Raw genomic sequence first — 10,694 nt, 5'->3', positions numbered from 1 at the left:
CACCTCCTCCTTGCCAGTACTAATTATAGCATTTAAGGACTGAGGTTATGAGTAAGATAGAAGTTTCATAATTTTGTGTCAAAAGTTATGTAATGTTTTTAATATTCTATTAACTCCCTCCTTCTTGGAACATATTAAATGATCATTTTGGAGTTTGGTATAATTATTTAACAATATGTTACACATAATGGAAACCGGCTTTTTGTAGATATCAGTAAGTGGCCTTCCACAGGAGACATGAATCTGTTAGGGAATCTGAACACTGAGATGTAACCCTCTCCCTTGCTGGATGTGTAGTTGCTGTTCCAACCAGGAACACATTTTTCTGGCATCTGCAAATAGAATGATGCATTAATTGCTAACATCTTAAATCAAAGTACTGTTATGTAAAAATAGCAAATGAGAATTTGAGTGGACTGGTTTTTTCTACTGCTTGGACATCACGAAACACAAGTCCACAAATAGAATCAAATGTGTAGAAATATTCATAATATTAACACAAAATCACTTAGGAGACGATTCTGATACTACATTTATGTATTCAGAACTTTATTTTCAAATTATATCTACAATATAGTAGAACTTTTGTTGCAATTGTGTAGACGAAAGTCGATCACGTATCACACTTGCACATATACATGTAAAAACACTACAAACTTCTCAGAATTGTATACTTACATTGTGTTATATCTTCGACTGTAGTCACAACTACTTGCTATAATTTTTGCAAGTCCAGTATAGCATAATTACACTGCAGTGTCGCATTAAAACAGACACTGCGAAAGTACATAAATAACTGCTTCCATTCGCTACCTTATAGCCACAGCCATGCGGTAGGCCTTAACGTAACGTTGCCACATTTCAGTCCTCCGGCCTCTAATACAGGCGGCCGTGGTGTGCGGAATTTGGTCTACTGTCTGCTTGACCCGGCACGTGATCAAATTTGTGTTTTTCCAATTCGCCGTTTGCTATCCACGGATTTGTCAACCGAGTGCGCAGATGTGCCAATATGATTTGTCGAATTTAACCATCCTTTTGAAGCAAATAACGCGAAGTATTTTGGAATGATAGGAATGACCATCAATGCAGAGTTCTTTACATTGACCTTTCTTTCTTTCCTCGGGATTTGTTCATACGCCATCTACCTCATATACAAACTAGCTTTCTAAATGGTTATTCTGTTATGCACTTCCTTAATTACAAATATTAAAAAACTTGAGGTACGAATATATGACTGACGTCACCAGCATAAACTACTCATTGAGAGATTGTACCGTAATAATAAGAAAAGAAAACATAAAATCATACAAAAACCGTGTACGTACATAGTGTCTCTCTACAGTTAAGCCAAATATATTTAAGTGTTTAAACATCACATTTAGTACTAGGCCACTCATTTGCCTTAACAACAACACTGTTATAGATGTTAAAAGAGGAATCTTTGCTTTAAGGTGCGTACTGCGTACTCATTAGTCCAACCAAGGCCAACGAACGACAGAGACTGGATTCTGCTGAACTTTGGTCTCTGATGCATTGGCGTTCGGCTTCTATCCAACGTTGCTCCTGTTTCGTTATGTTTGTAAATTACTGCTTTAATTACAATTTCACGTGTCGACATTGTAAGGGTAAAGAGGCTTTAGCAGTCGTCGCGTGTACAGCATTTACAGGTAGAAACAATGCTGGTGGACGACATTTCTTTTAAAAACTAAGGAGCTGTGTGATGGCACAACATTAATGTCTGCCTTAAAGCTGAATTAGAATATGAACTATTTCATAACTTCTTTCCCAATGAAAGCTCCAGATCTCGAGTTATTACTGAATTGTGTAGGTCCTAAAATTTCCAAATGTGACATTTCTTTTAAAAGAGCTGTGCATCCAGAAGAAGGTTAATTGTCATTCCCGATTTTGTTTGTTTCTCTGTGTCATTCGCGGCGAAAAGGTATCAATAAAGACACCATTTTCTTCTCCACATCCTGCTCGTCACTTTCTACTTACTGACATATTTCCCCCAAAGCACACAGTCTTTTCACTTCGTTTTCATAATCATAGTTCTTAGGGCCCCATAAACATTTCCATTCACGATGAAACTCGTGTCAGCTTTAATGCACTCTCCATATTCCACTGTATACTCCATTATTTTTAAACACAGTAAATGCACACCCATATTGAGAGGATGCATAGCCTGCAGGGGAAACAGCGACTGTTGAAACTAATTTTTGAAGTACATCTACAAGTCACACTCAGTGTATTTTATTGACTAGTTTTGAACTTTAATCCAACCACTGTATTTTAAACTGTAAATTCCAGAGGTTCTGATGATGCTCTTGTTAAGTTAAAAAGTGAAGCCAGTCAATAAAATATACTGAGAGTGACTTGTGGCTGCCCAGAAAAACTTAAATATACACCTGTTCTAGAGACACACCAAATTGCTTCTGAACCAACGAACATTGGACGTAGCGTCCTTATCAGAAGAGGGATGCCAATTTCAATCAACCATCAACGCTTTGATCTTATTGTCAGCAGACAGAAATGCAACCAAAGTGAACCGCTTCATTGGCTCCGATTTGCAGCCCTTACATACTAAGAAAATCTTGGCCAGCGAAGCAGTTGGCTGTCGTTCATTGGTATTCATTGGCCTAGTGTGTATGCACTTTTAACCAACGGGTTGATAAAAGATTTTTCTTGTGTCTTGTAGCTGGTACATGAGAATAGTAGATGATTCCTATCGTCTTCTTTGTTGCATAAATCATATAACAGAGATTCCATTAATCCTATTCACCAAAGTTGGGTCGGGAATTTTCCATGAATAAGAGTACATACATAGCAATCGTTAATCGTAAAGTACTTTATCTAACAACTGGCCATGTTGTACTCCTTTTGATATCTTTGTCGAATCCCATAGTGTCTGCGATTCGTTTCTCGCTTTTTCTTGGATTACGTTCAGCGTTTCTTTACAAGAAAATCTGCCATACAGGATTTCGCCTAGGTTTATTACTCACTTCCCTTAGCTGTCTGCTGTTTGATGTGGAAGATTCTACTGTGCTCTGCAATCCATAAGAAAGGTATTACTATTCCTGCCTGCTCATTTGTAACAGCTTTTTAGTAATGACTTAATTATGTACACCACAATAAGAAAGAAGCAAACATTCAGTTTCCACTGAAATGTCATTGCAAGATAGACCAGAACTCTGTGTCCATGCTTGACAGATCCAGTTGGTTTTACATATGTTTGTTTTACACCTGTTTTACTGAGTTATGGCTTCCTCCAGTTTTTATGACGTGCATCTTATGTAATTTTATCTTTGTTTTTCCCTGACAGTCTGCTTCTTCTGTTATAATTCTACCAATGTTTCTTCACTCATACCTTTTTTGTGTATTTCTCTTGTACAGACTCTGAGAATGGTAATAAAATTAATAAATATGGTGATCAAAACTAATATCAGCTTTTGAGTGCTTTCAAAATGTCTGCAGCATCTCGTAGAGCCGATATTCATTTTGCTGCTTGGTTTTGTGAGGTTCATATCACCATATTACTTTTTGTGCAAGATCTGCTGTATTTTATTGTTTCCCTAACTGTGTTGCCTTTCATGTTGCCATCTAAGGTAAAGAATGTAGGGCTTCATAATTTTCTACAGGGCTGTATGTTGTGCATCCTACTTTATCACTGTCAGTGCTCTTTGATCCATCTGTACATATTTTCGTAGAATTGAGGAAAATAGTATTGAGCAAAATAGTGATATCAGTCTTCAACTTTGGAAACTGTTTGTACTGTATGATCTCATCAAAGATTAGTGCATTTTGTTCTTAGGACTGGTAGCCGAATGTGGCTGAGAAGCCTTGTAAGATATCGTATTTCTCTATTCTATTTTCAAACAAAGTGAATCATTCAAGAGATTTCATAAACAGTGGCTTCTTCTGTTTCCAGAGAAACCGTTACATTTTCCGGTATCTGGCCAATATTTCATTAGGTCATTGATTAGTGATATGTATCAATTTGAATTTTTTCACAAGCTTTACCCTTCTGGTGCTCAACAAGGAGAGTATTCCTAGGTGTGGACAGAATGGACCCAATGCGTATTCGGAGACAGTGATGCTGAAGTGTGTCCAGCTTCCATATCGAATTTCTTTCCTCATCAAGATAAAATATGCATTCATAATCCAAGATTGATCTCAAAAGACTCCTATATATGTTGAGCAAAGATTTTGGGTATGCTCCTCACTATGTGCTAGCCACACATCTCTGTGCATTCATCTTTTTTCTATCTTAGAAGAATCATCATTTATGTGAAGTCTCCAGGCTACTCTGCCTAGAACCTTAGCCTGATTGGGATATGTATTCCACCAATCTTCATACTAGTCAGACAATGTGGAACTTGTCTTCGCATAATAATAACTATCAATGATTTTTTTGGTGTTACCTCCCAACTCTCCTTCAGCCAAATCCTAAAGTGTGATACAGCATGACACATACCCACCATAATCAGGCTAATCTACAAACATTTATCACTTGTTTAGTATCTGCACAGGCGTGACAGTGGCACTACACTACAGAGCATGGATACTTCATGGGGAAACAGAAACCCATGAGGAAAAGGAACTAGCTGTGCAAGCTAATCTATGGAAAACAGATATTTCTTACCCACGTAGAGACAGCCATAGAAATGGCTCAGCACATGGCTGGTGCAGACAGCTAACGGCTAAGCACTCAGCAACAACTCACAACTCGAAGCACACGGCGAGGTCTGCAGTGACTGAACCTGTGGTAAGCACTGCCTTGCTTGGTTCACTGCTGCCTACACGTAAGCACCCCTGCCAACTGGTCAGCCCATACTAAATGTCATTTGCACCCTCCATGGCAAGTTTCTGCACTACCCTGCTACACTACACATTCCAGTGCATCTGCCTCCAGTGTGATGTGTGCTGGCAGGGGTACTAAGTCCCTCCTCCCAGAAAAGGACACATAGGTCAGAAAATTACCAGACTGGGGCTGTGACCACTGGCGCAGAACCAGAGAGGCCCCTGGAGAAACCAGCAATGGACTGACCAATGAAGGAGGTAACGCTGGTGCTACAGGCTTCCCTGGAAAGGTGGAAGGGCTCAGATGCTGTGTCAGTGGGAGTCCACTGGCAGCAGTGGAACAAGGTCACCTCCACTGGTGAGGAGGAGGAGCAAATGGAGGAGGAAGAGGGCAGATCAAAATCCATCGACTCCATATTGGCAGACAAAGGTGCGAATTTCATTGGAAGCTGAGGCTGCAGGCAATGGGAGGCCAGCAAAGGGCGTGGAGGGGGAAGAAATGGGGGGAAGTACGCCACTACAAGTGGGAGACCTCATCCATAACAATGTTGTGACCACTCTTGCTGTTTAGAAGACCACTGTGGTGATGTCTCAACAACATGCAGGTGCAGCTGACTCGCATGACAGATCAACTGTTCCCTGCAAATATCCACCATCTAAAACTGCCGACCATTGTGGCCCACCATGACGCCCAGCAGCCACCCCTGCTGCCCTCTGAGTGACTAGGCCCCAACAGCAGACCCATGAATTAAATGCAGCACTCCACATAAATGCAGTGGCATGTGACAGAGGCTGCAGCAAACCCAGGAGACCCCACAGCTAACACCTGTGCAAATGTTCTGCCAAACTGGAACTTCTCACTAGTGTTACCCAGTATGTGGCCAGTAAACTCGACAATGGATTGTCACGGTACAAAGCAGACTTGGACTTTTCGTTTGGTTATGAAATACGTGCATGAAATGCTCAAACTCCGAGTTAGAAGACAGTTGAAACAGGCAATAGTAACATGCTGGATACTATTGTGAAAACGAAATTCCTCAAACTACATTGATGCAAATTAACTACTTTTCTTGGACACAGGTGTCCTGGGGGATCTCTAAGTGGCAAAAATATCCAAAATTCCTGAACAATGACAGTTCACAATGTGGAGGATAGCTTGGGAAACTGGACAGTGTAGTTGTCGCCCTCAATCACACACTATCTAGAAATGGACTGGTGAAACCGAAATGCATCCTGTCCCAAGGGTGCTCTGCGACAGGACAAGAAGGAAACTGGTGTGGTGGTGCAGCCAGCTTATGTGCACAGACCCCAGAAGTCCACACCAGATGTTTGATGTTACGATCGATTGCCAGCCAGTAGGTATGATGTTGTGCCAGTGTCTTCATATGAGTTTTACCCTGTGTGAAACATGTAGCAACAGGAATATGCGAGGACACAGTACTGGTGGAAGGAGAACTCTACAGAATTGCTCCTCTGTGGAAAGTATGAGGTCCTCTTGGATTCCATTGAGACAATCACATAGGAGAAAAATGTAGGCCATGTCTGATCGATACCTGAAGAGATGGATTTCAGCAAACCCAATCGACAGTTGAAAGGATTTTCCAGAAAAGCAGGTAAGCAGCCTATGACTTCTTGTGCTGTCAAGGAAAACCCGACAGGGTTTACTGCAAAGCATCATCCAACGTGAACATGAGATCTTCCTGACAATCAAACTCTGGATCAAATTCCACAGGTAGTTGCTACAGTGTATCAACATTGGCATGCTTGGAGGTAGTGCAATGATGAAATTCATAGAAATAGTTAATGAGAAAGAGCTGCAATTGGTCGGCATTCTTTTACAGCAGCTTCGAATGAGAGCCAGATAAAGAAACCAATGGCTTGAATTCTTTAAACTCCAATATTAATAGCTAGGGCCTCCTTTTATATCTATGAATAATTACACTGTGCAGTGTCAAGTATCTTCAAGGCTTAAGCAATAGGTTGCTCGGTGCCATATCAGTTCAAACGAGACAGAATGACACCAATGCTATCCTGGGACATGTCACAGGCTGAATAGGTACAGTGTGGGGTAAGGTTGGGAATTGATTAATAATTGCTTGAATAGTTGAAAAATTGGTTGGAAAGAATAGTTGAAAGAAATTTGAAGGTAATGTATGAATCTGTACACAATCCTGGGTGAACTCTAACTGCTACAAATATCAACATACCTCCAGTATCAATATACTCATGGTCCCATAATTTGTATTACATACTGCTTCACATTAATTCCATTGTGTTTAGTATTGATTTTGACAATGTCAATAAAGGATCGTTCCTCCAGGATATCGCATAAATTCTTCTTGTCTGCTCCAAACCTCTTGATGCAGGATCTCGGTAGCGAGTGAATGATAAACAGATAGGAATGGACGTCATAAATATGCGAATAAATTTTGCTTTTGTTATAACTTTTTATAACACTTTTAATGTGTGGTTGAAAGACACATTTTTAACAATGATGGTATGACGGATAAGGCATATGTCAGTATGCTGCCACTTACCAAAACAAAAGGGTGAAGATACAGGAATTAATAAACTGAAGAGCTTATTTTTTATTTTGTTTCATACGGATATTTAACAGTGAATCAAAACATTATTCTTGCCACAAAACAATCTTTTAATTTACCTTTGGTAGGGTGTATAACCCATTCAGTTTACATATAGCTTATATATTAGAAAAGAAAAGAACGAAAAGTAATATGATTCAGTACAATTGCCCCCACTGTGTACTGACGTCATAAGGAAGTGCACAGTGTCTGAGCTTATTTCCCTTTTTGAGGGTTGGTAATCCTGGCCAGTATGAGCATAGGCTTTATTTTCGGCCATTAGTGTTATCCTGAATAGTTACCAATTTATATGGGCATGTCTGCTTCTTTTAATACATACATATATAAGATTTCTCTCCTAACGAAGTGCTTGCTGTAACCGCATAGTACCATTGAATTACGTTACCATCTGCACAGGGTTTAGGTTGCGAAGCATGTGCACGCGCCCCATCGTCCATTATTGTCAGAGTTCGCACTCAGCTGTTCAATATGAGTGTCCGTGTCGTACATTTACAGTAGCTTTCACTGCACAAATATGTGAAGATCGTATTGAGCGATGTGATCCTTTGTGAAATCTTCAATGGGGTGACAACTGATTTCCATAGTAGTGGCCCGAGGAATTTGTTTCACTTCGTCACTCTGACTTATTCAGTGGCGAGACCAGTCATACATCCGACATCCGTCAACAAGGTAAGTTCTGTGCTGCTTTTCCGACGTTGTTGAGAACAGAAAATTCATGTTACTCTAGATATTGCCTTTTTTAGTTTACCACGCACACACCCAAGCATTGTTTTAACACATGACACTTAACGCTTTGCAGCCAGGTTTCGTACGTTTTTGCACTGTGTTTTTGAGAGTCTTTCATACATTTGCATTACATAAAGTTTCTGTAGAACCCTTTCCACACACTGTACATATAACATAATAAAATACAAATACAATTACAAAATACACTTATCCCATTCATTTGCTGACATGCCAATATCGTCACTTATATACAGTATATCTATAATAGATACCACAATCTTCTCAGATAGTGAGGCACGGCCTTGCCTCTCTAGCATTCTCCAGGAAGGGTCTACACACTACATGGTTGAGGAAATTCCATCTAAAGGCATTTATGTGCTCAGTCACATCTCATTAATAGACTTAACTGTGAGCCTAAGAACAAAATAGTTTTGTTGAATGAGATTTTCACTCTGCAGCGGAGTGTGCGCTGATTTGAAACTTCCTGGCAGATTAAAAATGTGTGCCGGACCGAGCCTCGAACTCGGAACCTTTACCTTTGGCGGGCAAGTGCTCTACCAACTGATCTACCCAAGCACAACTCACACCCCGTCCTCACAACTTTACTTCTACCAGTATCTCGTCTCCTGCAGGAGAGCTTCTGTAAAGTTTGGAAGGTAGGAGATAATATACTGGTAGAAGTAAAGCTGTGAGGACGGGGCGTGAGTCGTGCTTGGGTAGTTCACTTGGTAGAGCACTTGCCCACGAAAGGCAAAGGTCCCGAGTTCGAGTCTCGGCCCGGCACACAGTTTTAATCTTACACGAAGTTTCATATCAGCGCACACTCCGCTGCAGAGTGAAAATCTCATTCTGGAAACATCCCCCAGGCTGTGGCTAAGCCATGTCTCCGCTATGTCCTTTCTTTCAGGAGTGCTAGTTCTGCAAGGTTCACAGGACAGCTTCTGTAAAATTTGAAAGGTAGCAGACAATATACTGGTAGAAGTAAAGCTGTGAGGACGGGGCGTGAGTCATGCTTGGGTAGTTCAGTTGGTAGAGCATTTGCCCGTGAAAGGCAAAGGTCCCGAGTTCGAGTCTCGGTTCAGCACACAGTTTTAATCTGCCAGGAAGATTCAAAATAGTTTGTTGTTTGTAAATACAACCCAAATCTGACGATACCAATCGTATCAAATACTTATTCAGTGTTTGAAAGTGCAGCTCAGTATTTACTTGTTACATCCATTGTATAAAAGATAACTACTTCATATGCTGAGGTTTACGGAGTTGGGTCATCAATACAATATGTTATGTACAATGAGTGTAAAACGATGTTTACATAAGTAACAAACGTGCATAAAAATTTCGATGTAAGTAAGGTTTCTGGTGCTGTCATGGGTAGTTGATACTCACATTAGCTACGTTTCCACTCCTTGATTATTTAGTAGTACTCAGCCTTAGTTGAGAATAGTGATATGTGACGTACTGCACCTGCTTTTTCTTCACATACTTTCACACTATCACATTCATACTTATCCTATACTTATCCTATTCTTAAGTTTATATGGTATCAAACATTCTAAAAGCATTTATCTTTCTTCACTTTACGGCGTGTCAATGCATCGTTCCCTGGAAGAAAAAAAACCTTAACACTAACTTAAAACTAAATCTTCATACATAAGTGTATAGTGGCTCGATGGCTACTAGTACCTCTTCATACTTTCAACCATGTATTCATTCACTTCAGTGCATAGTCATGCCATCACAGAACTTAACGTGTGCGTCTCTGCTCACTTTCTAAACCTAAAAGATAAAGTGTATTAGAGGCGTGGTGCGACAACTTATTCAGTTTGCCACTTATACTGTATTCGCTTGGTTATCTGCAGCAAGAATTTTCTCCTCCATCAAGAATAATTCGTGCATACACTTTCAATATTTAAATTTGTAAATATTGTTCATATATAGATATAATGTATATACTAGCGGACCTTAAGTAAATATCTCGTAGCTTAGCGTCCCTTTCCTATGAATGTAATACCTTAGCTTATCTTTGTGTGTGTGTTGTGTAGACAGTTGTAGTTGTAGTATAAACTCTGTCTTAATTTTCTGTGTCTTTGTTTATTCAATAGGCTTTACAAATACTCGTGCAGGCTGTAGCTCATCAGGTTTGCTTGTTTTGGGCGGTCCAACACTTCCAGTTGTGCCTGTCTGGTGTGCACGCACTTGTGGTTTGTTGAATAGCTTGCTCCTAATGCGCATGTGCTGCATCGCTCTGAGACCACTAGCGTCACAGCAAGTTGTGTATTGCAATGCACGCTATCGTGTATTTCAAAAGTTCATTTGTTTGTTTACAACTGGGGTACACACAAGGCGAAGCATTGCATTTAGAGTGTCGTCGTCTACAGGCAGAGATTCTTTCTTGTTACAACTACTTACCTTATTGCTTGTGCATTTGACATATAAGAAAAAAATCACAAACAAAAGTTTCCCTTAACAACTAACAACATAAACTCTGGAATGTGACTTTCCATTATCCTAAATCTAATATTATTACACATATATACATCTTTAGGGTATACAGCCCTTCTTCAAGAT

Source organism: Schistocerca gregaria, chromosome 2, assembly GCF_023897955.1.
Source record: "Schistocerca gregaria isolate iqSchGreg1 chromosome 2, iqSchGreg1.2, whole genome shotgun sequence".
Lineage (NCBI taxonomy): Eukaryota > Metazoa > Arthropoda > Insecta > Orthoptera > Acrididae > Schistocerca > Schistocerca gregaria.
Note: the sequence above shows the minus strand (reverse complement) of the source record.